The sequence below is a fragment of the Anolis sagrei genome, chromosome 4 (genome assembly GCF_037176765.1).
Source record: "Anolis sagrei isolate rAnoSag1 chromosome 4, rAnoSag1.mat, whole genome shotgun sequence".
NCBI lineage: Eukaryota > Metazoa > Chordata > Lepidosauria > Squamata > Dactyloidae > Anolis > Anolis sagrei.
Window position 1 is genome coordinate 187,046,321 of NC_090024.1, and position 27,145 is coordinate 187,073,465.

General features: G+C 37.1%; 1 long non-coding RNA gene across 1 annotated transcript; it reads left to right on the forward strand.

Moving 5' to 3' along the window:
• Positions 1–361: 361 nt before the first annotated feature.
• LOC132773726 (uncharacterized) lies at positions 362–26,570 on the forward strand. Its single transcript, XR_009631339.2, has 3 exons — positions 362–548; positions 25,270–25,676; positions 26,200–26,570. It is a non-coding gene; the product is annotated as an uncharacterized lncRNA (long non-coding RNA).
• Positions 26,571–27,145: the final 575 nt, after the last annotated feature.

Genomic DNA, 27,145 nt, shown 5'->3' on the forward strand with positions numbered 1-27,145 from the left:
GAGATCATGAAAGTAGGAGCCAAGATTTATTTTATGTGTATACAACATCAGGATGAGAGTGTGGGGAAGAGGGGAAATTAGCCATTTGTTTTAATCTGTTTAGAGAAAAAGCAAGGGGTGTTGTGTTGGTAGTTTTGTCCTTAGCAGGGTTGTTTGTACAAAACTTTTCATGCACTAGCTCCTAAAGAGTCAATGGATTGGGATGGGTTTTTTAAAAGTATTTTTTCAAAGACTGTGTTAATAAAAGGCATCCATCCCCAAGGCACGCTACCCAAGGGTTCCAAGTGCTGGAATTCCTGCCAGCTTCCCTTTGTGCCAGCCTCTTGTCGGCCTTGGCGTCTCATTCGGACGAAGCCTGGCATGCAGGCACCGCCCATTTCTTGGCGCTGAGCTGCTATGAGAAGGAAAAGGGAACGTAAGAGAAGGGGAAAAAGCTGTCTTACTCAAAGTGGCCTTTCTCCGGAAAAAAAATCCTGATGATTGTCCAGATAATCGGAACTAAAGCCAGCGGGTGAGCAACAAAAACCTTCACGGCACATCTCTTTCTGGTACGAAATCAAATGTAGCTCTTTTTTAAAATGTTTGAAAATGCCATGTTATGTGTCCAAATGTTCTGGCACTTGCTACCGCGAAACCCTCGCTTCCTTGCTCTAGCCTACCCGCTTTTTGTATGGCGAAACAAATATTTTCTTTTAAAAGAAAACAAGCAACCCCGATGGTAGATTTTGTTATCTATTTCCTTTGCCCATGCCTAGATCAGGATGATCTTCTGATTCTCAAACCGTTCTGGTTCTAGATTTTGGAAGGGTAGATTTGAAATATTTTTTGGATTTTTGCCATCCTGCGCAGGAGAAAGGAAAGAGTTGAATCATATCAGACTTGCAATTCAACATGGCAGCCCTTGCTAAAAGAGTATGGTTCTGCAATGTTGAAAGACGTGGCAAGAAACATTCCTTTTTGAAGACATGAAATTCGGCAAAGCTGATGTAACAGAAGAACCGGATAATAACAATTCATCACTCTAGGGAATGATTTGGGGAAATTTCATGTGGAGACCTCAAGAATGAGGAAAATTCATTTTAGCATTCTGTAAATGTTAACTAGTTATAAACTGTTCCGTGTTTGTTATTTTGATAAAGATATGTTATTTGTTGCCTTTTTCTTTTTGCTCACCTAACAAAGATTTGCAGCTTGAAAGGTGAGGAAAGAATTATTCTCTGGGTGTTAGATGGATTCTGGTCTCCTTCAGGTTTTAGAGGATGACATCATTACTTGGGAGAAATCCAGATACATCATGATGGTGTCTGGAAAGAGTAAAATGGATGCTTTCTCAAAGTGCCCACCTTGACTTATTTTGAAGGCTTGCCCTTTTGTTAAAGATAGCTTCTTCCTCCATTTGCTATGGGTGTAAACTCTGGTAGACCATAACCCAACAGATCCCCTCCCAATTTACATTGATGGAATGGAGCTCAGGGGCTGGGCCGTGTGTCTGTAAATTTGGCCTCTTTATGTCAAGCTTAATTTAGGCCCCTGTTGCCTATAACAAAAGAATATTGTTTCCCCGTGAGTAATAGATTCCTCTCATCTGTAACTGCTTCTTTGTAAATGTTTTGTTATTAACAAAGGCCCCCAAATGGGTGGCAATTTTTACCCTATGCTCCAGAGGAATAAATAGAAAGAAACATTAACATGGCTTGCTAGATGCATATGCTGAATGCAAAAAAAGAAATCCAGTTCTGAGTGATCCAATAGTGCAGAAACTTCAACTAATGCTCTTATAGACTGCTCCAGGGAACTCCCCAATCTTTCTAAGAATGAGGCCCTTTGCTTCTGTTTCTGGGTCCCTTGCTTTCCATTGTGGTGGAGACAAAGTTCTGGCACTAGCGTTCCTGGCTTCCCACGAGGCTTAGTTTAAGATAAAGATGTATCTTTGTAAAATGGAGACCCATCATCCTCTTTTCTCAGCAGTTCTTTTCTCAGTTAACAGTTCATGTACAAGAACCTGAATTTGAATTGTTAAACATCTCTTTCTCCATGCATCCAATTTGTCCTTTTTAATTTATGTATTCTAAATGCCTCCGTCTTTAAGGATTTAGAAAAATGGACTCTTATTTTGCAATCCGTCCAGTATTTAATTTTGTGAACTAAGGTTAGTGCCACCAGGCTCATAACTTTGCTGTGCATCCACCATTTTGAACCATGATGTCCATGTTCTGCTATCTCTAATGGAAGCAGGAACTACATTGTGTTTTTAATGTCCTCAGTAAATTATGCCAACAACTCTTTCTACAATACCTGAATGTTCACAGGGGTATGTCTATCCAGTATCAAACTGATGACTTTATTTATTATTGATTTAAATGTGTAGAAAGGAAGCTCAGGATGGCATGTGATATTATAGAAGTATTTTTCAACTGGAATGTAGATTTTCCTTGCAATACACATACCCATCACTATGTTATCCTATTCAAAGTCTCTTCAAAGACCAAAACATTATTAAATATCATCTTTAAAACCATACTGACACCACATTTAAATGACAGGAATCTATTTGGATCCATAAAAATTTTGTATGATGGCCTCAACAAGACAAAATATGACTTCACACAACTGGAAGCAAATGTCTGGTTGGAATGTATACTAGCCACAATAGGTATATGTTCAGAGATGCTACACTATTGGTGAGAAATGCAAGTGGGAGATATACAAGTGCAATTCATTTCTGGCTTCCAAAAGTGTCTGCTTAGTAACTGTAGAAGCAGAACTAGACTAGACAGGCCTTTGGTTTGATCTAGAATTACTCTTTGCACGTACTCATGCTCAACATTCCTTTTCTTAAAATAATAATTTAAAGATTTATATTGCACTGAAACACTATTTTGCTGTCACTGTATCTAAATTATATCAAGTGGTGATCACTGAATCCAGTCCAGTTCAGGTAGTGTCAAAACACCAAATACCTCATCACACTAGAGAATGAATCCACTTTAAATCTGGTTGCTGCCTCTTGCAGAATTCTGGGGTTTGTAGTTTAGGGAGGAGCCTTTAACAGCCTTTCTGCCTCCCCAGAATTCTGCAGGAGGCAGAAAGCGGATTTAAAGTGGATTCATTCCCTAGTATGATGAAGTAGTAAGATTGCCTGGGAGGGAAAAGTTACTAGACTTTTTATTTTATTTTTTATTTTATCACTTGATAACAATATGCAAAAAAGCTTGCTTAGGCCCGAAGTGACTGGATTTGATTCCAAATCGTCAGACTTTTCAATTGGTGGAATTCTCATTTCGAATTCCTTTCTTCAAACTATTGCATCATCCTTTCTATTCAGTCATGCATGTGACTTTTTTGCTAGCTTTAAAAGGTTGTTGGTTCAATTTTTCTCTGAATAGTATCCCAGTATGTACATCAAAAATGAGGCAACATTCATCATCACCTGCAGCTGAACCCACACTGAGCCCTTGCCTTGCTGATGAGAGCAGGAATATGGGTTTTCTTTCTTCTCTGTGTGCATTTGTAAGATCTAGAAATGCTGGATAAGTTCATTTACTCTACATTTTAATATGAATTCATTCTTCCTGGACTAGTGTGCAGATGGAGACACAGTTATTGTTTGGATTCTATGTCTCTCCAAATTTTGCAAATATTGTGCACAAAATGTATATTTAAGGGACTATGTATTCAAAAATGCATATATCTTAGGAATTTGTGTGCAAAGCTAAATATATTAAGGAAAGATGCATACAAAATTTATATTTAGAGAGAGTTGGGGAGGGATGTGAATTTTCATGTAGTTTTTTAAAACTACACGACATGGTTTCCAAAGTAGAATTTGGATGCCTCTTCCTCGTATATAACTTATATGCACAATTCTGTTATTGTCATCTTCTTCCATGCCAAAACACTTGCCTATGATTTATTTTTCCCCACTGTGGTTTTATTTCATGTAAAGGCCATTCTTGCAAACCAATTATTTTCTCCCTCTTCTTCTTTACTATGCTTTGTTCCTCTCCATTTTAAATCTTTTTCATATTCCTCTTTTTATATACACACCTTTCCTCCATTTTCTCCAACAGTCTGCCATGGAAACCAGATTTGAGAACCCAAAGTACTCTTTCATTGCTACCATTCAGTTCTTGGAAATATGTGATAGAAAAGAAAGAGTCTGTGAACAAATGGAGAAGGCTGGATAAATCTTTCATACCAGATAATCACTTCCATTTTACAAACATGTTTGTTCACCTCCAAATATGAAACTTGAATAATGATTCGGGATATCTACTGTTATAAAACAAGTTAGCTCAGGTGGAGGAAACACAGCACTCTCTATACTGTCATCTGCTAAAGGTCTGGCACTTTCATATCGATTGATCTTATTAGACTTTCCCTACTCCATTAAGTTAATAGTTATAGATCCTGCCCAGAGGTAGTATAATTCTAGAATTGTAAAAGCCTGTGATTTTCCAGAAAGATACTAACATAGTTCATTAATTCAGAATTAGAGGATTATATTCCAGAATGTAGAAAAGTTCCTTTTTGACTATAGTTCCCAGAAGATTTTAGCTGGAATGTATTATTGATATATTAGCTTGATATATATTCATTTTTGGAAATTGTAGTCCAACAAGTAACTTTTTGAAGTTCTCTTACATTTCCAGTCCTATTTTGTGCTTTAATCTCATTCCTACAGAAAGGCAACATTCAGCATAATTGGAATAGTTCTTTCATTCGCTTCTCAGTGTTACCAAACATCTATGTGAAATATTTCACCACTTTAGTGAACTTGTGCTGGATTTCCCGCAGCTATTGGGAAAGCAATTTTTCTCAGACTGTATCTTCCATAGCTACATTGACTGGAGGATTTTAGTAGATGTACTTCAAAAAAGGTATTTTTTTCTTCTGCATTAAAGGGACACAGCATAGTGTGTAGTACAAGACAACATCTGGAATACATTCCAAGACATATACACACCTGTGGATGCTTGAAAATGTGGGTAATAGAGAACCCTATATTTTGCCTGTACTTGGGCAGAAGCATCATAGAATCACACTGGAAGACCTACTTCCAATTCTAAATACTAATTTAATTATGTTTCATATACACATTAAACACATAGACTGAAAATTATATAATACACTGACTCCCAGAGTTTGCATAGAGCCTTCAGAAAGCAAAGGGGTCACTATCTCAGTCATCCACAAGGACAATTTCAGATTTTGGAGGATTTCGGGCTTTATAATTTTGGAAAATGAATAATTAACTTGTGCCAAGTTTTGAAGGACAAATAGGATATTAATGAATCAATAATGAGAAAAAAATCCTACAAATGACCTAGTCTATATACTGTGCAATATGTCTAAACTTAGAATTCCTACCAATTTATGTGGTCATTTTCCAGACCTTTCAATAGTTGACCAAAGGCAGAGAAACAGACGTCACTTCCTCATTTTGATTCTCAAACCCAGAAACCTGCCATCTCATATAAGTGTCTCACATCTCAGTGACTTAACAGTAGGCCCTTCTGAAAGTTTTTCAAAGCATGTTTTTCAAAGCATGTAGAATGCACAATTTAGCATATAAATATGATATTACAGCACATCTAATGCATTTAGGAGAGGTGGTAACATAACATTTTCGCCTCCAAGCACATCCCATGATATTGACCTACAAAAATCGGTACTACAAAAAGTATCCAAAGTCAAGGTACCACAGAACTCTTGTCACTTTATCCAAGAACCTGACTTCTATAGAGTTAACAATTATCACTAGAGACATACGTTAAGAAGCTGGGCATCTGTTTCAGAACATATTGGATTGATTGAATTTCTGTTTGTTCTGAAAAGAGGAATTGTTACAAATGGTCCTCTCTTTGTACCAATCTTAAAAGATGTTCCAGAGTATACTTTATAAACTTTTTGTTAATTTTCCTTGTTAAAATTTTTATTATTTCAGGTACTATTTCATTATCCGGATGGAGGCCAAAAGAGGGCCTAGACAGAGAAGGATAGTCCATTTGGGAGGGGGGGGGTTGAAGGAGTAAAATCGTTTTCCTGTTATTTTCCTCTCCCATGTCACCATTGTGGAAACAACGCTTGTTTATGAAATGGGAAGTGGAGAGGAGGAATATGCAGCGAAAATGGGGGAAATTGTTTTCCTCCTTCAACTCCCCCCGCCCACCCCTCCCCAGAATAGACTACCCTTCTCTGTCTAGGCCCCCATTTGTAATCTGCCCAGATTACATTTCATTTATTTCATTTATATCCTGCATTTCTCCCAAAACTGGGATTCAAAGAGACTTAGAAAAGTTAAAAACATTTATAAAGGGAGAAGTAAAAAAATCTATTAAATGTAATCATTAAAATACAATTAAACAATGCATAGCATTAAAAAAAAACTTTTAAAGCAAATGCACATGACTTCCCAAAACAGACCTGCCAATTTTTAATAAACATATAAAGGCACTTTGAGATCCATGCTTCTGTTTAGCTATTGCTAAATCAAACAATGACCATCAGGACCAGCCATGTAAATGTTGCTGCCAGAGATGACAAGTCGCAAAGGAAAACAAGCTAATGAAAACAAACAGGAACAATGAAACAAATGAGAGTACAATGAGTACATTCTGAAACAAATGTGACTTTAACAAATTAATGACAAAAAGAAAGATTGAATAATGAAAATATTGTTCAACTCTGTATTTGTTATATGCCTTCAAGTTGAGTCCAACATATATCATAAGGATTTCTTGGCAAGATTTATTCAGATGTGGTTTGTTTGCCTTTGCTGCTTTCCTAGGGTAAAAGAGAGCACGACCTTGTCCAAGGTCACTCGATGGCTGAGTGGTCATTCAAACCCTATTCTATAATCCTAGGCTGGCACTCATACTGCTATAATGCATTGGTTATCTATTAAACCCTTCTTTTAATAATATTGCAAAATGAAAGCTGTTTTTAAGATACTCCTCGCTTTACATTTCATACTATAGAACTGTAAAATGTGTAAATACTATTTGGAAATGATTAAATGGTACTTCATTCCATGCTAAGGAAGAGGGCCAAAGTCACACAACTCAGCCCTACCTGTCTGGCAGAGTAAAATCACAGGTAGTGATTCTGTCAAAGGCTAATCCCTTAAAATGCATAGGATACAGGTTCTACGTACTAGACCATGATAACTGCAATTGGTCTTGCTCCTAATTCGCCCTGTGCAATTCCCTTTGTGTCACTCCTTTATGTCACTGCAAGAAAAGCCAGGCCCACATAAAAGAATCGTAGCTGTAACTTCTGTGAGAAAGAGACAAATCTTGGTACTATTTGTGGCCACTCTTTGTGACAGACACAGAATTTAAAACCCTACTTTTGGAAACTTCAGCCATAAAATAAATTAAAGATAGTTACAATTTGACCATTTGCTTGCACATGTATCAATGAGACAAACTTATTTGGCAGTAAAACGTATTTGTGAATGGCACATTGGAGGCAATAATATACCATTAGTATACATTTAGTTAAGAGCCAGTGTGGTGTAATGGTTTCACTGCTGGACTAGGACACAAGGAGATCTAAGACTGTTTTTAAAAAGTATTAAATCTAGACTGAAGTCTCAAGTCAGGCACGTACTAACAACTACCTCCATATAGCTTAAGAAACCCTTTTTAAAGTTCATATAAAGTAGTATATTTTTATTTCAGTTCAGGCATTTTAAATGGATTGTATGTGAAACATGACCTAAAATTAAGTCAAGAAATGCCCATTATTAGTGCTACTTGAATCATTGTGATTAGGTGTAGAGTTCCTATATGTTGTACTGCTTTGTGTTTGTCTAGCTGATCAATATTAGTTTTTGCTTTCCCTTTATAGATTGTGAAGGCAGCACTTTATTTTGTTGCATTTAATATATCATCTTTTTGACTAATACATGTGATAAACTGAACATTTCAACTAAGTAAATAACTAACGTCTATGCTTAAAACACTGTAGGAAGCATCTTGTTGGTGGTATGTATTGTATAGATGTAGACCTAACAGGTTATGCCACATATATAGAGGGGGGTACTCTGCAGAAGGAGGTATCCAGTACCTCCTTTTACAAGGCCCTCACCCCAACATACATCAACATCTGAATGACATGCTAAGCAGTTTCAGAGGTTGGTTAAGCAGGCCTTGAGAACCAAGGGAAGATGGGAGCCATCATGCAAGAGCAGCTGGAATGAGCCTGGAAGCATCCTTTCAGCTGATGAGAGGACAGGGAGACAGAATACTGTCTAGTAGGCCCTCAAATGTGGTTGCACACCAGGGAAACAGTTGAACGGACTTATGATCTATCAACATGGTGTAGGATCTTGGTCCATGTCTTACCTTAAACATGCTATAATCATTAAGGCACATGTGCTACATATTAACCCCTTGGGGGGAAATGCCCATTTTCCTTTTGATGTGCAAATTGTCTTTCTTGTTTATACACTTTCATATACAGTATTTCAACATATTCTCATATTCAGAATATTAGCATCTCTATGCAAATAATCTTACAGATTGATTGTTTCGACTTTAAAAATGCTGAGCAGAAAAGAGGTTCTATGAGAAAGTTTATCCTTTCTAAATATGACCAGAAGCTCTTCTCAAACCCCAATTAGTCTTTCAATGGCAATTCCCCACTACACCTGTTCTTCATAGCACTTGGGCATTTTCAAAACATGCTAGCTATGTGGACCACAGACCACAATCATGGGGGTTTACATCTGGAAGATGTAAATATAGGAGATGTAAACCACAACTCACATCTAGGAAAACTGGGAAAAACCAATCTTATGGTGATGGTGTCTCATTAAGAGCCTTAGCCTCTAAAATCCAGCATTTCCAAGTACCTTACTAGCCAATGAGTGTGATCACTTGTCTTAAAGAGGAGCAATACACAACCTCTAATTAAAGACAGCAGAAATTGGGATACTGAACTCTTGGGATTAGACCAGCAGCTCTGATTATGACTTGGCTTCTTAATGAATTTTTTCTACATAGTGATTAACAGTACTGTATGAAGGCTAGAGAAAGTGTCCTATTCCACACCATCTCACATACACACATGGGTCCACAAGCAGCTCAGTTATTCCCACCCGCCATCTGGAAAAATATACAGAGAGATAATTTTTCCTGTAGAAAATTGAAAACAAGAGGCTCTACATTTTCTATTTATAATACATTTGAGCTCATAACATTCAAAAGCAGTTATTTAAGCAAAGATCTACCACAGAAGTCAATTGAATTAATCATTATAGGCACCCTCTTTCCTCTTGCTACATTCTTACTGGTTTTCCTTTCAGTACCTTATGTATGATACATTTTTTATGAAAAGATTTGTACTGATTTTTGCTAATCAACTATACTTTGGCTTGTATAGTTTGCTTCCAGTAAGTTTCCTGGAAGGAATTAAGGAAGCTGTTTCAACAATATCTTTGGCCATTTCATCTTTGGATGTGAGAACAAAATGTTAAAGTCGTTTTCTCTCCCTGTTATCCTACAGCATACAAGATTCTCCCTGTCTTCAAATATCATGCACAAGAATTATTCTGTGGAATAAACTTGTTTTCTAATTGGTAAAAAAAAAAAAGTTCGCTGTCCAGAAAACAGTATTTTCTACGCAGGAACCCATTTTGTGCAAACTATTCAGAGGACGAATTTGGGGTGTTGAATATCGGGAGAAAATTGTGCAAAATTCTCACTGATTCTTCCTAAGGGTTCTTAATTATAGGAAAACCTGTTTTTCAGCATGAGATTGAACAATTGAAAACATTATTTCTATCATTACTGCATGCTCTGTGACACACACAACCCTTGTCCACAACTACAAATATACATTTTTGCCACTTAGAAGAAATAATTCACACATTTTTCTCTCCACTATGAGAAACTCCTCAAAAATACACAATTTTCAGAGAATATTCACAAATCAAACAAACTCAATAAGCCTGCATTTTTATAATGAGAAAAAATACTTTGCACAGAAGATAGGAATTTTCTGCACAGGAAGTAAGCTTGTGGTGCACAGAAATCCCCTTTTCTGGACAAAAACAATTTCCCCATGCAGAAAATCCCAATAGTATCCTCCTCCAAAAATCCTACATGGTTGACCACTGGCAAATTTGGACATAAGCTTCAATGGTGAAAAATCTTGACATGTATAGATTTCTCTCATCCAGGTGTCTTGCAAGAATTTATTTTTCATTGAGAAATCATATATTCTTTCCATTCCTATCTTCAACTCATTCCCACCCACCACCCACCCCACCCCACCCCCAAATAATACTGTTTTACCCCCAAAAGAAGACTATCATCTCCTGACTTCCTCCCAAGAGGGATGCAGGGCTGGGTTATAAACTTCAGTGGTCTTGAGAATTTCATCTTTTTTCTTCTTTTTCATTGTGATACACTCATTGGAAGGATATGATAGATTCCATGTCCACTTAACTGCTTAAAAAGTAGCCTTTAATGTTTTCACTAAACCTTTGGTTCTATAGCATCACCTCATCATGTTCTGCCAAGCACCAGTTTTTCTTAAATTAGTATTCCATCTTATACCTATTCTCTGGCACAGTCAAGTAACCTACATTACAGAGTTAATCTGTGCTGCGTTGTCACATTGCTGTGAGGAAACCTGGAGTCTGTTCCCAGAGCAAGTACCTTCTCATTTATAATGAATCTACCATTAGCAATACAAGGTTCTCTCCAGCTGAAGGAAGGTCCTACCAGCAGAATTAAATGAAAAAATAAACAGCAAATTGTGGGGTAATTTGAAAGAATTACTTGATCAAGACTTCCAGAGCATCCTTCACTGAAAGAAACTTATCACAGACCATACCTTTTTAATCCTGTTTTACTAAATTGTAAATTAAAATGTTGCTAAATGAATAAGTTGGTCCTTGATGACATTACATTTACCTCACTGATGATAGTTCCTGCCAAACGCTTATGGCATTCCCAAATATGCAGTGGCTATTGTTATGAGACCACTGTGCATTTTGTTCCTTCTCGTGTGTTTTTTTAAGTTATGTCGATGTGTCTATTAGCATAATCTGTCATACATACTTTGTCTACATCATAGTTGCATTTTTAACATTTTGCCAACAGAATGTGAGCCATTATGAGAACATTCCTTGAAAAATTTCTATGCCTTTTTCAGATAATTCAGAAACACCACTAATGATTTTAAGCCTCCAGCAATAAACACATTCACACACAATATTCTTTCCTTGTAATACTGTCACTTCCAACGTCTGATGATTTCTTCAGCAATTTCTACCCACATTAATTTCATAAATTATTTTATTTTTAGTAATATGCAATGTCCTTGGCACAGTAGCATCCAAACACTTTTCTATTCAGGTGTGTCCATCCAACAATCACATTGGCATTACAGATATTTATTTTCTATTGAGCTCTATAAAGTGTATATGGAACATAAATGAATTCGATGTTTAGATTTGAATCCCACCTCCAAGATATGCCATGATGTTTATAGAAGTTTTTCAAATTTTCTTTAAATTCTGAAATAATATTTAATAATAATTCTGCCTTACAACTCCTGGGCAGGGCGCCACACAGTCTCGCAGTGAGAGTACTTCAATGGCCTAACTGCCCACTGCTGGCCACAGCAACACCTGCGCAAGGCCATAGCAACACCTCTTCAGCCCTGCTGCCTTACAACTCCTGGGCAGGGCGCCTCCATGGCCACACAGCCTTGTGGTGAGAGTACTTCAACGGCCTAGCTGCCCAGCCATAGCAACACCTATTGAATGACTCCTTGTGTCTTACTTGTATTAGATCAAGATCAGAATTAAGTCCAAAGAAAATAAGCACACAAATCTGAAACAATTATATCTTGTAAGCCGCTCTGAGTTCCCTTCAGGGTGAGAAGGGCAGCATATAAATGTAGTAAATAAATAATATTACCCACATTTTCAAGCATTTCAGAGAAGGGGTACTCAATCTGTATCTTTATGTTTAAGCACCCCAGTTCCGAAAGGGGTTCTATGCATAGAAATACTTTCCAGATAATTAAACATTTCTCTTGCTTAGAAACAGTAGGCATAAGATGAATATGTGTTTGATCGCAGATGTTGTCATTCCTCATTACATTGCTTTCAGTAAAATACACATTTCCATTACCACAAATACCTCTGAAGGACTACTTAGCCACAATAATTCTGTTACTGCACATTATCTAAGTCAGATAATAACTCCTTATCTGAATTTCGGAAGGATAATTAGAAGAAGACTTCTTCAACCTTGGACAATTATATTTTTAAAATATAATGTTTCTAGATAGATAGATAGATAGATAGATGCTACTTCAGTGATGCAATAATACAGTGTTCCCTCGCTACTTCACAGTTCGCTTTTAGTGGACTCGCTGTTTTGCAGGTTTTTGAAAATATTAATAAAAATATTAAATATTTATGTCCAGTGGAGGCTGGGGAGGCCAGGGACCCCAGAAGTGTGGCAGCCTGAGGCACTGCAGGGAAGGCCTCTGCGGAGGGCTGAGGAGCCCTTGGGATGGGCTGGGAGGCGGGTAAGGAAACGCGGGTAAGAAAATAATATATAAATTATATAAAATAATGTATAAATATTAAAATTAATATGGTGTCCCTACTTCACGGATTTTCACTTATCGTGGGTGGTCCTGGAACGGAACCCCCACGGTAAGTGAGGGAACACTGTACTCTATACTGGGTTGGGAGGCAAGTACATGGATAAGGTACTAAGTAGCATAAAAGGCTAGCATTACCATGCCTGATTTTGTGCCATTTGGCTGATCTTAGCAATCCGTTTGGGCTGAAAAAAGCACCACAAGGATTTGCACAGTTATTATTATAAATGTCAGGTATGTTAGTGTATCATTCACAAAAGACTACATTTGGCAATTCAAATCAATTAGAGTATCATAGTTTTCTCTAATGTTATGCAAAATATAATATTTCCTGAATAAACTAGCACAAGATCCAGTCCTCACATTAAAACTGCAATTAATGGTGTGATCTTATCTTGGGGGGGGAAAAGAAAAGCAACCTTAGCTAGAGTTTGCTTTATAGGTTTTCTTTCATGTAGCAGGAGAACCGATCTAGAAGCTTTAGTGCCCAGTTGGCTGAAGACCTTCTATTGAGGAGAACCTTACTGTGCCTTTAATGACATTTTTTTTTTGCAGTTTCCTGCTGAGGGAAGGTCAGTAAAGTTTGACACAGCCACGTGGTTTTCATTACCCTGCTTTCTTCCCATTGGGATTTTTTCCACCAAATTTCTGTGTGTGTGTGTGTCTTTTTGGCTAAGATATAAAAGCTGAATCATGCTTCTACTTGTGCCAGCAGAAATCTAGTCCTGGGAAGGATGTGTTTCTCCTTTAAGATCAGCAGATTCAAACTTCCTAAGCAATAACATGCTAGAAACCTCTGAAACCGATCTTTTTTAGGTGTAGTTGTTCTGCCCAACAGCAGCAAGTGATGATAAATATTTCTGGAGCTTTGATGATTCTCTCCTAACTTGAGCTCAAATGCATCTCCTGGCTCCTGTCTCTCCTTTTTTTCACGCTTTTGAGTGAAGCAAAATGGCTGCTGCCTGGCCAACTCATCTTCCGTCAGGAAGGGGAAGAGAAGAGGCTGGGACGTGGCTCTTTTGGGTATCTTCGGCCATATTTGAACTTAATTCTTTCATCTCTGCATGGCACCATCTGTAAGAAAACCGAGAAAAGCTGTGTGGAATAAAACCAGAGTAAGAGACACATGTGGGTAGTTTTGGCACATGCTGGGGGTTGCAAATAAGCTGGGTTGCCAAACTGAGCTACTGTGTATCGGTGTAATGTTACCCGGTACAGCCAGGATTGTGGGACTGTGCCTAGAACCAGCTGGAAAGGTTTGTTTGCAGTATCAAAGGAAACAGTCTTTCTTCTATGTTTCTCCCGTGTTGTATCCTCAATTGTTGTTTGATTAAGCAAATAATTGTATGTGGTGGATCGATACGATCGTACCGGGCCATGCTCAAAGGTAGGAGTTAACATCCCACTTTCTTTCTTATTTTTCATTCCTGGAAATAGGATTTGGTTGTCTTTTAGTTATGGGAATCTTTCTATATCTTTTTTACTACATTGTAGACTCTACATCTGTTGACCATTTTACATATACCTACTTATTTCCCTGAGTTCAAGGCAAATAAATATTCAAACTGTTGTAGTTTGTTGGGTGCCACAGTTTCATAAAAAGAACAGAGATAAAATACTGTAGTAACCTTTGTACATCCTGTAACAAACCATGACAGCAATGACATTTCATGCTATGGCAATATGAAAAACATGGGATAACTTTTTGTTATAATTTCTACGTATTTTAAAATACTCGTGTTTCTCCAGAACTGAAACAGTTCAGTGGTACTTGTGTTTTTTATTATAACTTAGATGTTTCTGTCCTGTGTTATTGAAAAGCTAGTGATCAAAAAGAAGCAGTTCATTGATATTTTATGGATGAATATTTCAAAGACAAAAAACTTTAAGGAGGGGAAGAGAGTGTATCCATGTATATGGATGCATAGATATGTACAAAACATACAGATAATAAATAGCAAACCAATTCTCTACATGGCTTAAAAGGTGGCATGGGATTTGTAGCAGTTTGCCTGTCATCTAGACAGTTGTTTTAAAATTCCATACAGTAAATTCAAAAGGGAATACAAAAAGTGTTTTCTCCATCTCATGTAATTCAAGACATTTATCTGCAGCAGGCAGGGAACATCTAGGCAGCATGGGAGAAAGCAAAGTAGAAAATGAGAATGAAAGATGCTTTATTGTGACAATGAGGCAGATACTAATGTTCTCAACATTACATCTCAAAATTTCTTCTATCTATTGTACAGAAAGATACTTTTTGAGTATTTTTTCTATATGGCTTAAGATGCCCTAGTATTATTAAAATAATAAAAATGTGTGCTTTTCCCATTGCACAAGTTTTGAAAAGTTGAAAGTCTAATTATCCATATTTACTCAAGACTTATGTTCCATTGAATCTAATGCGCATCTCAATTTTCAAAACACTGAAACTCAAAAAAGTATTTACCATGTAACATGAATCTAATTTTGGGAAAGTAATTTAGTCAAAAAAGGTGAGCATTAGAACAGAGTAAATACGGGAGTTCATTAACCACTTTTTTGCAATGTAAATGAGTATGTTACATTTAAAAGTGGGTCGTTTGTACAGATATTATCAAATCTGGAACTACAATTCATGCCTCACCTATGCTGATAGGAACAGTGAAATTGCCATGGATACTTGCAGCTATAACAGTACTTATATGCAATGAAGTCCCATGAAACTCATCTAGGCCTCTTCCACACAGCTGAATAAAATCCCACATTATCTGCTTTGAACTAGAATATATAGCAGTGCGGACTCAGATAACCCAATTCAATGCAGATATTGTGAATTATAATTCCCAGAACACCCCAGACAGTATGTTGGTAAGTGCAACTATCTATCTATCTATCTATCTATCTATCTATCTATCTATCTACTTTTTTTTCCCCCCATGATCCACATTTGCAGTATTTCTTTATGGAAAGCATTATGTGGTCATTCTTAATAAAACGGTATTTGTCTTCTAGTGTGAGAATGTTTACAAGGCTTTTATAAGAAAGAGAATTGGGATGATTCATGTATAGGAGAAGGAATCATGGCAAAATTATGTCTTCTTATTTTTTTTAACCGCCAGAGCAGTTGAATCCATACAAGCAAATGCAAGACAGGGTTTCCCTCCTCTGAATGTCCTCAAACTGAAAATCTATTTAGAAAGAAGAATCAAGCTGTCTTGCCCTAAGGCCAACACGCCTTGCTTCCTGCAGACTATTACCCAGGAAAGAGACAAGATAAGCTGATCTTTGCACTGGCATCTGATTAGATCTTATAGTATCTGATTAGGTCTTATTTTATGGCTATGAACATTGTACTTGTGCACTTGTTGTCCTTACCACATTTCTGCTTAATATGGAATAATGGTAGCAGGATACTTTACACGTGCTTGTTAACACTTTTGTACAAAGGCAAAAAAAAATAGGCATCCATGTCAGTGGGTTTGCTGTTACAATGATTTTCAGCACATCTCTTTGGTTGTGATTCCTCAATGTTGAAAAAAAATAAAAATAAAAATCACTCCTGTACTTATATGCACACAATAGTTAAGATATTAGGTAAACTTTTTAAAAACAACAACAACATAAGTCTCCTAGAGAATACAGTCCAGAAAGTATTCAACATTCAAAGAATGGAAACCACAGCCACAATAATGTGTTTTTTAAAAATTCTTGCAGTGTGATTAAAAACCAGTCGCTTGAACTTAACATTAAATATCCGCGGACCTCCTATAAGCAAATCTAAATGACAAAATGGCTGACTGTCAGCCATTTTGTAGGAATGCAGACAGCTGTCTCAATACGGTGCTTTTGTTTCAGGTTGGTTGTCTCTCAGCGTAGCGATTGCTTTGAAGCACTGAAAAGATTTTAAGAGACGCTGGCACCACTTTTCTCTCGGCAAAATATGCCCAGATCAGTTTGGCAGTGGCTGCCCGGGTTGTGACTGCACAAAAGCCGAAAGCAGCGCCCACGGTTTTTAAAGGAGCTGTTTTACTCTTTGTTTTATACTTTGCCAAACTCTTTTATTAAGCCAAAACAGCACCTGAAGCTTTTTTATTTGTTTTTTTAAACTTGTCTTGAAAACCGTTTGGTTTCGAGGTGAGCTTAGGATCTCACAAAAGCTCGAGTTTGTTTGCATACTAAATAGCTGCCTTGAGTGCATTCAGACTTTCTGGCATTGCCAATGGTCGCATTCTAAGGCATTCAATCAGATATGCTGGTCATGGACAATGGTGCTTTGATACCAAGCCATAGGGAAAGCGCAGCTGCGACATCTTTTGCTCCCCTAGAACTGTGCAGGAAGCCAGGATCCAAAGCACCTGATTTCGTGCAATAATGAGAAAAGTTTTCTTTCTGCTGCTTTGCTTTTAAAAAAAAAAAGTAAAATCTTGAAAACCTTCCCAATCTTTAATGTAGTATTTGCAAACTGTATTGCTCTTACCTTGCCTCACTCTGCTACAACACTTCAACTTTTTAGCTCTGAGTAAAAAAAGAAAATCTTTCTGTGCTCTTTCTGAAGATTCAAACAGATTTTTTTTAAGCCCATGAACATAAAACATGGGCTCTTTTGCAGAAATTCCAGAGGGCATGGAAGCATGGTGATTATTTCTGGCTAAACCTTATCAAACAAATATGTTGCTTAGAGATGAAGGGTGGAGTAAAGAGCTCTCTTGGCCATAAACTGTAATTCTTTCCTGCCAGATCTCCACGAATATATTTACCGAGCTAATATTTTGCATACTCTCCTGTCCTGCTTCTCACTCAGCCAGTTAAATTAAACAATTGAAAGCAATGTATTGTCTAAGGCTTTCACTGGGTTGTTGTGTGTTTTCCAGGCTGTATGGCCATGTCCCAGAAGCATTCTCTCCTGACGTTTCACCTGTATCTATGGCAGGCATCCTCAGAGGTTGTGAGGTCTGTTGGAAACTAGAAAAATGGGGTTTATATATCTATGGAATGTCCAGGGTGGGATTGAAAGCAATATTTTTTTAAGTTGACAGGAGGGAAATTTGGGTTTAAAAAAATTAGCCAGAAGGAAAGCACATCTTTTTTGCACAGTTGAATATAATACTTAATAATAATAATAATAATAATAATAATAATAATAACAACAACAACAAATGAAATCTAGCATATATATCTCATTTGCTGTGACATACTGTGTTTTTGTGTCAATAATAATAATAATAACAATAATAACAACAACAACAACAACTTTATTCTTGTACCCCGCCTCTATCTCCCCGACAGGACGCGGGGCGGCTTACATGAGGACAAACTCGAGATGCAACATAGTTAAATATAATAACAAAATTCATAAAAACATGTCAAACAATATAAAGCAACCACAAAATACAATACATAGTGAACATCTAGCAACCTTCAATGATCCAAATAGTGCATGTACTTAGCCTATACTGTCCAGAATTACAGCAGCTGGGACTTCTTATGTTACAGGTTATGGATCACAGCAGATCAAAAAGAAAGATCAATCTATATGGGCTGGATATCAGAACAATACCCCTGTTCCTAAGTTGCCATCTTTGTTATTAAGTCACTTTTTGAAGATCTAACCCCCTTCTCTCTCTTTCCATATAAACATGAAATATTCCACATGTTCACAAAAACAACTATGCAACTCACTATCTGAGGAAGAGCAAAGGAACTGGGATCATTTGTTATCTATTTATTTAAAGTATTTGTGTACCACTTCACAGCTTACAATTGCAATGAACCAATAAAAATCAATGAAATATGCCCCTTAAAAGCTTTAAAGCAAATTAAAATCAATCCTAGAATCCAGTTTTGAAACAGTTAAAACAATGGTTTCAAACTGAATGCCATTCTGGCAGTCAGCACTGTTTTGGCTGAGTGCCAGAAGCTTAATCAAAGAGATGGAGCAAGCCTAACTTCCTTGCGCAGCGAGTTCCACAGGAAAGGCAGTGCTACAGAGGGCCTTGTTGTGTGTACCTAGCAGCCTAACTCCACAAGGTGTTGAGACACATAATGGGACCTCCTCTGAAGATCTCAAATATCTGGCAGGTTTGTACCTGCCAGGAGTTTTGTTGGATCCAAGTAGGTCTTTCGGTCATGTAGGGTTTTGTAGATCAGCACCAGAACCTACAATGGATCTTGGAAACAAATTGGAATACAGAGCAGTTCTTGCAGGGCCAATGTTATTGCTATATTGATTTTTTTTTTTAATGTACTGCAATTGTATTAGATTCCTTACATTTATACTTCTGTTTTGTGTTGGATTTTATTCAGTCTCTGTGTTCATTCTCTGGGCTTTTGATATCTAACTATGGATGTGCCTTATAGCATTAGAAATGTGAGGTTGGATAATGTCCAGTTATGTGACTTTCTGGTTCTTTTACATACTATAGCTACTATGTCCTGTGTGGTCGCTGTTTTCTACTATGCACGTACTGATGCTGTTAAGGCAGGGTCCTGATTACAGTTGGCACCTCTGGCCCCCATTGTAATATTGTACTAAAAATAGTTCAGCTTCTTGCTGTTGCTATGAGAGTTCGCATGAGTTGCACTTTGCTTCCAAGTACTGCTGCTTGTCCTGTATTGCAATGTTGCTTTAAGGAACAACCAGAGTTTTGTCTAGAGCAGATCTTCTATACTTTTTCCACTTGCAAAACCTTTCCACCCAAGAAATTGTTGTGTGACCCCAAGTACATAGGTATATAAAATAGGTATAAAAATCAAGCAATTATTGATAAGTCAGAATTTCCTAGGCTTGCTAAACAGGTGGTTTTTTTTTCTCTGAAGTGCAATTGAAGCATCTTCTGCAGAGTCTACTGTAAACACTGCACAGCAGATTCATGTAAATGTCTAAGGACCCTTCAACACAGTCATATAACCCAGAATATATCTCCTTCTATGTCCCACCTTGGAGTTTAAGATTTTCTGGGGAGGCCTTGCTCTTGGCCCCGCCTCTGTCTCAAATACGCTTGGTGGGGACAAGGGACAGGGCCTTCTCGGTGGTGGCCCCCTGCCTGTGGAATTCTCTCTCTGGGGAAATTAGGTCACTGTCACCCCTCCTCACCTTTAGAAAGAAGGTAAAAACATGGATGTGGACCAGGCCTTTGGGTATTTAGGCAGAAATGAAAATGACAGTGTTGACAATGGCTTGGCAATGGATTATGGATAAGTTAAATGGAGTACTCAATCACAGAATTCGACTAGATAATGGCCACCAGACTGGTAATAGTTTAGTAGATTGTAAGTATATTGTTTTAATGTTTTAATGTTTTTAACTATTATAATTATTGGTTGTTTGTATTTTATTATGTGGCATTGAATTGTTGCCTACTGGAAGCTGCCCTGAGTCCCCCTCAGAGGGTTGAGAAGAATGTGGTACAAGTGTTCGAAATAAATAAAATAAATATTAAGATAGAAAATCCCACAATATCTGCTGGTTATCCAAGTCTCCATTGACATTTGGCCCGGCCATAAGTTTCAAATGTTGTATGTTATTGTTATTGTGTATTGCTTATGTGTATTTTCTGATTTTGAGTTTATTTTAACTGTTTTGCATTGATTATTTGTTTATTGATGTGCTGTGGGCTTGGCCTCATGTAAGCCGCACCGAGTCCCTTGGGGAGATGGTAGCGGGGTACAAATAAAGATTATTATTATTATTATTATTATTATTATTATTCCTGTTCAAAACAGATAATGTGGGATTTTATTCAGCGGCATAGAAGGGGCCTTAAACAGCCACTAGGTGATATTCAGAAAACTTTTACTGTTCCTGAATTGTTTGCGACCCCAGCATTGAGCTAAGGGGACCCCATTTGGGATCAGAACCCACTGTTTTAGAAGCAGTAATCTAGAGCACTCAATGCTGAGAATAATAGTTTCACAGTGGAAAAAAGCAGGAGTGCAATGAATAATTCTCTTGTTTACTATCTTGTGCAAATATATGGTAAATATATAAAACTATTGCAGCACTAGGGATGGATTGAAAAATAAGCACACTCACTTAAAATGGACAGGTGGCAGCTCTAAAGAGGATTTGTGTAGCCATTGTGTTTAATAACTAACATTTTGGTGAAACTTCTATGATACACAACTTCTTTTTTTTCTTATCTGTAAAGTAAGGATGTTTTGAACCTACTTGTGCATCCTGCCTCTCTGAAATGTTCTGTGGAATGGCACCACTCAGATGCCTGGTCATACTTGAGTTTATTTACCAATATTCCATGCTGAGCATTGGTTGAGGCAAGCACGTAAAACATCACAACAAAGCAAACCTTGCCTCTAGAGAGGCAAATTCATTCGTTCACCGATCTTAGCTCACTCAGCCTCTCTGTCCATCTTGCTCCCTGGCTGTTTTGCTCCCTGGCTGAAAGCTACAGCTTCTGTTGTTTCTTTTCATGCTGAGACCTAGATGACATCATCCTAAATGGAGAGAGGGAAAGAAGCGTTCTCCCCCTTCTGCGTGTCACAAAGCAATCTCCCACCAATTAATTCCCACTGAGAGATATCATCTGACTATATCAGGCGATTCTTGCTCCTTTGCCAATCCAGAGGTGGACAACTGCATTGGTGCTCCAGGCCACTTTCCCCTATAGCCAGATATTTTAAGAGATGGCATTATTTATTTTATTTATTATTTATTTTAATTTAATTTTTAAAATCCAAAAGGCAGAAATTGAAGTAATTCTTAGTTAAATGTAATCAACTTTGTGTAATTTTCTCCTGTTATTAACAAAACCCACCAGTTACACTTTATTATTATTATTATTAAATATCTAATTATATATATATGTATCTTAAATGTACTTGAACTGACTACAGTTAATGTGATATTGATTATTACATTGACTATTGATGCCAAAGCAAAAGGATTAATCATGATATTGATTATGTTATTGACTATTCCACCAACTGTAAAGCAGGACCAGTGCTGCTATTTCACTTATCCGTATCTAACAAATATGTCCTTGGGCTACTAATTTGCTACCAAGCCCAGTTCAAAGTGTTGGTCTTGGCCTATAAAGCCCCAAATGATTCTTATGAGCCAACATAAGATCACCTTGGGAGGCCCTGTTCTCAATCCCACCTCCTTCGCAAGCGTGATTGGTGGAGATGAGAGAGAGGGCCTTCTCAATCGTGGCCCCTTGGCTCTGGAATTTCCTCCCTAGTGACAGCAGGCAGCCCCCACCTCTTCTGTTTTTCAGAAAAAAACTAAAGACCTGGTTGAATAAGAACTATGAGCAAGGATGATGGATGAATGGAACTATACACTTTATATATTTTAATCGGCTTATTGTTCTATGTGTTTTATTTGCTCAACTGCTTTAATTGTTTAAGTTGGCGGGATATGTTTTATTGTTATGTTTTTAAGTGGCATTGAATTTTGCCAGAGTTGTAAGCCACCTAAAGTCCTCTGCGGGGTAAGAAAGGCAGGGTATAAATGAAGCAAACCCTAAATAGAAATTTTCCAGGTCTTTCAGGCAATTCTAAAGAATGTTTCTACTGAAGGCTACCATAGGATCACCCTGGAGGACTGCAATTCTTTACCCTATAGTTCCACCCTGTTATGAACTGTAGTGGTGATCTTATCTAAAATTGTCTTCAATTCTCTTAAACTGCTAAGCCTTTACACACTATACAGTTATAGCACTATGGTTCTATTTTAACTTCCAAGGCAGCATTTCATGGAATTCCAGCATGTGTCCTTTTGTGAAGCATTAAAGCCCTCTGTCTGAGAAGTCTAAATATTCCTCTGTAAACTGAAAATTCCATAGGATGTTGCCACAGCAGCTAAATTGTGCCTTAACTATATACTGTAGAGTCTCACTTATCCAACCTACACTCATCCAACGTTCTGTATTATCTAACGCAGTGTGTCTCCCGCCCGGATCCACAGCTGTTTCAATGAATTGCAATGTTCTGGTGTTAAATTCGTAAATACAGCAATTACTACATAACGTTACTGGATATTGAATTGCTTTTTCTGTCAATTTGTTGTAAAAGATGGTGTTTTAGTATTTAATTTGTAAAATTGTAATTTAAATTGACATTTAATAGGCTTTTACTTAACTCCTCCTTACTATCCAACATTTTCGCTTATCCAACGTTCTGCTGGCCCATTTATATTGGATAATCTTGACTCTACTGTAGTGTGAAAGGGACCTGGAGTCTGAGTTTGTCATCTCCTCAAAATTGTGAAGACTATTGGGATGTGGGGGAGTGAATATCTAACCATGTTGATGCTTCCTATGTTTTGGTTGTGATCCCTATGTTAATATACTAGTTAGCAATAATACTAATTTCTACAGCAGTATCACCTTGCTAATATACTGCACAATCCTGTCATAGTCCACTTAGAACAGAGTAAGACAGCTATGGAATATTCAGTGGCCACATCTTCCCATTTTTCAACCCAATTCCAAACCCCATTTCAAACCAGAAGTGATCAACATGAGGTTTGGCGGATGAGAAACACATTGGGAGGGTTTTTGCAGGTTGCACATGGCCTATCACCTTCCCTCTTCACACACGAATTAAAATAACATCACATTGCATTCAGCTAGCCTTACTCCCAGGTAAATGGAAAAGGGAATGTTGTTCATCCCCTTTTATACCATACACAGCACCCTTGAAGTTATTATTCTCCCCAAAATCAAAGAGATTAATAATGAAGTTGTATGTTAGCTATCATGACAGCTGCATCCATTGGTTGGTAATGAATGCAATAACTCTGAATTAACAAATAAAAGACTACCTATGTAATATGTTCTGTGAGATTTTCCTTCTGGATCACAGTTTTTAATTTAACAAAGAAAAGAGAAAATTGTATTTTAAGTTATGTATTTCCAACTTCAGCTGGCTGCATACCAGATTTACACACATCTTAATGCTGCATACTAGGTTAGTGCTATAATCTATCAAAGTCACCAAAGGCAGCATATTTATTAACCAAATAAATAGGTACAGTGGTCATCTTTCAAAGCTGATTTGGAGGTATTGAAAAAATGCAATTTGCTGCTCTTCACTAATTTTCTTGAAGGAAAGTCATTTTAGCAATACACTTCCAGTTGCAAAAACTACAGAGTTTTTGAAGCCTATTCATACTTCAAGACTTATTCTGAGAAAAAAAACACATGTGGTTGTTTTGCAAAAACTACAGCCACTTTGAGGCTCCTTTATGGAGAGAAAAAGTGGGATATAAATAAACATAAACATAATATCAATGATTATTATAATAATATTTATGCACAGGAAGCCACATATTTTTCTTCACTACTGCATATGAAATGTTCAACAGAGAAAATAGTAGAAATACTATTTTTTCTGCAAAAAAATACTATTTTCTTCACAGAAAATTCTGCAATTGGAAATTTATTTTGCAAAACAATTCACACAATTGATTTACAAAGAAAACATCATTTTCTGCACATAGGTGTTATCTTGCTGTGACCCGCCTAGAACCATGGGGAGAGGTGGGTAAGAAATAAAATTATTATTATTATTATTATTATTATTATTATTATTATTATTATTATTGTACTGCTTTATGCACCAAAACAATCATTTTCTGCATAAATAAAAAATGTACAAATTTTCACAAAATTAGTTCTGAACTGTGAAAAAATAGTCAATTGTTCTTCTCTTCAGGACTTTTCAACATTTAATGCACTGATTCAGGAGTGGGCAATTTGGCTAGCAGAAGTATAATTCCCATACCATCCTCCCCATGGCAGCCCCTTCTCCCTTCCAAACGTTTTTAGGGAATAGGGTAGATTGTGGTGTAAGGGGAAAACTCCTAAAAGCACCTTCTGTGAGTAAACCCTTCTGTCCATAGAAGGCAGATTCTGCTGGATCCAGTCCTTTATGTGCTTGTGTTTTGTTTTTTTACAGCTTTCATCTTTATAGGTGGTCTGTTGTTTTCCTTTCCAATATCATGAACTATTTCTTAAAAGAAAGTCTGTGGAAATTAGAACAAAGCAAATTAGGGATGGATTCTTCTCTGTTTGGGTTTCTCTCCCTTTGCAATTTTTTCTATTTATGGTTCTGTGTGGAAATTTGTATGCATCTTTCAGTGAAATTGTGCTGGGTATACATGTTTCTGCAAGTAATATTCCCAATACTATTTAGATATTAATTTCATTACTATTTGAAAATGTATAGATACTTCCCTCCAATAAATATATTTTGACTGGAGAACTGAATTACCAAATTTTGTGTGAATTTTGTGAAGAATTGAGTTTGCCCCGAGAGGCTAGGATGGTGATCCTGCAAGGCTGGCCTTTCTCTGCCATAGTGTTGGGATTGTGGAACTCGTGTCCAAGGAAAATCATACTAGCTCTGTGCATTTTGAGCCTCTGGCAGGCAGCTGTTTTTATGGTTGCTGGTAGTATTTTAATGATAAAGTGTTTAAAACTAAATTTTAAAAATGATTTCTTTAATTTGTTGGAAGATAATATACTTAAATATCAGATGGGCATTAATAAACTTTACTTTAAAATACAGTGTCAAATTATATAAGTTTACCGTAAAATATAAAATAATTAATGTCTCTTCTAGACAAGGAAACAGCTTGCCTCAATGTGATTGCATTTACTTATATTTCATAATCTTCTCCTTTTTCAGGTTCCACTTCACCAATCTCCTTTTCCTGAAGCCACCAGGCCATCACTGTCCTTCTTAGCTATTACCTTGTCAAGTTGGCCATCTATTATCAACAAAATGATGCTGTCCTTGAGGCTGAGGTAGTAGATTGAATAGTTGTGGAGCCTTATTCTCCCTCTGAGCTAACTATACAATCTACTGTCTTTCCTAAGGAGACAGTAAAGTCATCTGCTGCTATGCAACCATCCTTGCCTGATGCTGGTCTACTTGGATTCAAATCATCTGCTGCAGACAAGAAGACTTTGACGCCCAGCCCAGGATTCTGCACATTGAAAATGCAGCAAGACTTGGCCCTGAAGAGTCAAGAATGCCTCAGAGTTCTAACAGCAGTTGCAAAACATATGAAGCCTCTATCCTGCTTTGTGGAGGTGAGGTAGTAGGTTGTATAGTTTGTGGGAGGGATTACATCCCATTTCAGGTGATAACTATACAGTCTATTGCCTTCCTTAAGGAGCAGCAAATCTGGCTTAGGAAACATGACACACAAAATTTCATGTGGCACAGTCATTTGAATTGTCTCACAAGGATACTGTCTTGCTTCTGTCTTTTAGATCTCTATATCAGTAACCTGGATTGGAGCAGAACCTCCTGGTACTTTGCCCTTCCGCCTCCCAAAATTGTCCTTAGCAATTCTCTCCCACCCAACTGGATTTCTTTGTTATTTCTAATCATTACTGCAGATTATAAGATTGGCCTTTTGCTAAGCAGAGTGCAAGTACAATTATAAAGTAAACTTATGGTAGAGACAGGAGTAATGACTCTTATTCTCTAGAAATTCATTTCTAAAAATGTATTTATTTTCTCCTTCCCTCCCTCCCGCCCTTCCTTTGTCTATCATCCATAGTAAAAGCAACAACATTGTTGATGTTGGTTACCATTTTATTTCCTCAGGATATCTTGTATCATTGTAGACCATTTGGCAGCTTCCATGACTCAAGCAGTCAGGAAAAAGAAAATGGCAGCCATCAAATCAGCATCACTGTGCTGGAGAAAAGTACCATATGCACACTTGCCCTGCCTTGCCTTAGTGATGAACGATCATATTTGGAGAGACAGATGAGATAAGATGAACATGTTCATGTGTGTTTCTCATTGATGGCATTAATTCAATAAGTAATTCAAGCTGAACTTGATGAGACAAAATAAATGCCTCCAAATGGTGTACCATTTAGCTGTCTTACTGTGCTTCTAGATAACACTTTTCTTGTGGAAGCATCTTGTGTTATTCAGATAATAAACTGGTTTTTTCTTTGTTCTTCATACACCTTATCTCTTTCCTTGGTTCAGTTGCCTGTTACCAAACAATATACCACTAACTAGACTCCTAATTATGTCTTACCATTAATTACTCAATTTATCTACATTTGTTAAATATCCTGGAAGATATAAATGCATGAGAATGATTTAAGTAGCTGTTTTGTGGAAGTTTACAAGATAAATTACAAATGCAAAATTACATTTGTGTGCATTTTGTAATCTAACATGAGGAGAACAGCATGGAAGTTTACAATAGACTTTTTTTTTTTTGCCTTGGCAAAAAAATGTTGCTTAATGCTATAGAGCTGCTTGCTCCTGGAACAATAGTATGCTCATTGCCCAAATGTAATGGTGAGTGGAAATTTTCTTGCAGGAGATAGAATAGCACAGTAACAATGCTTGTTCAAGATGTTTGCACATCCTTTCTATGTTTCTTTCTTTCTCCCTAGATGAGAATTTCTTTTCAGTTTCTTTTTATTTTGTTTTACATTTGAGGGTGTTTTTTTTCCATGTCGGAAGCGACTTGAGAAACTGCAAGTCGCTTCTGGTGTGAGAGAATTGGCCGTTTGCAAGGACGTTG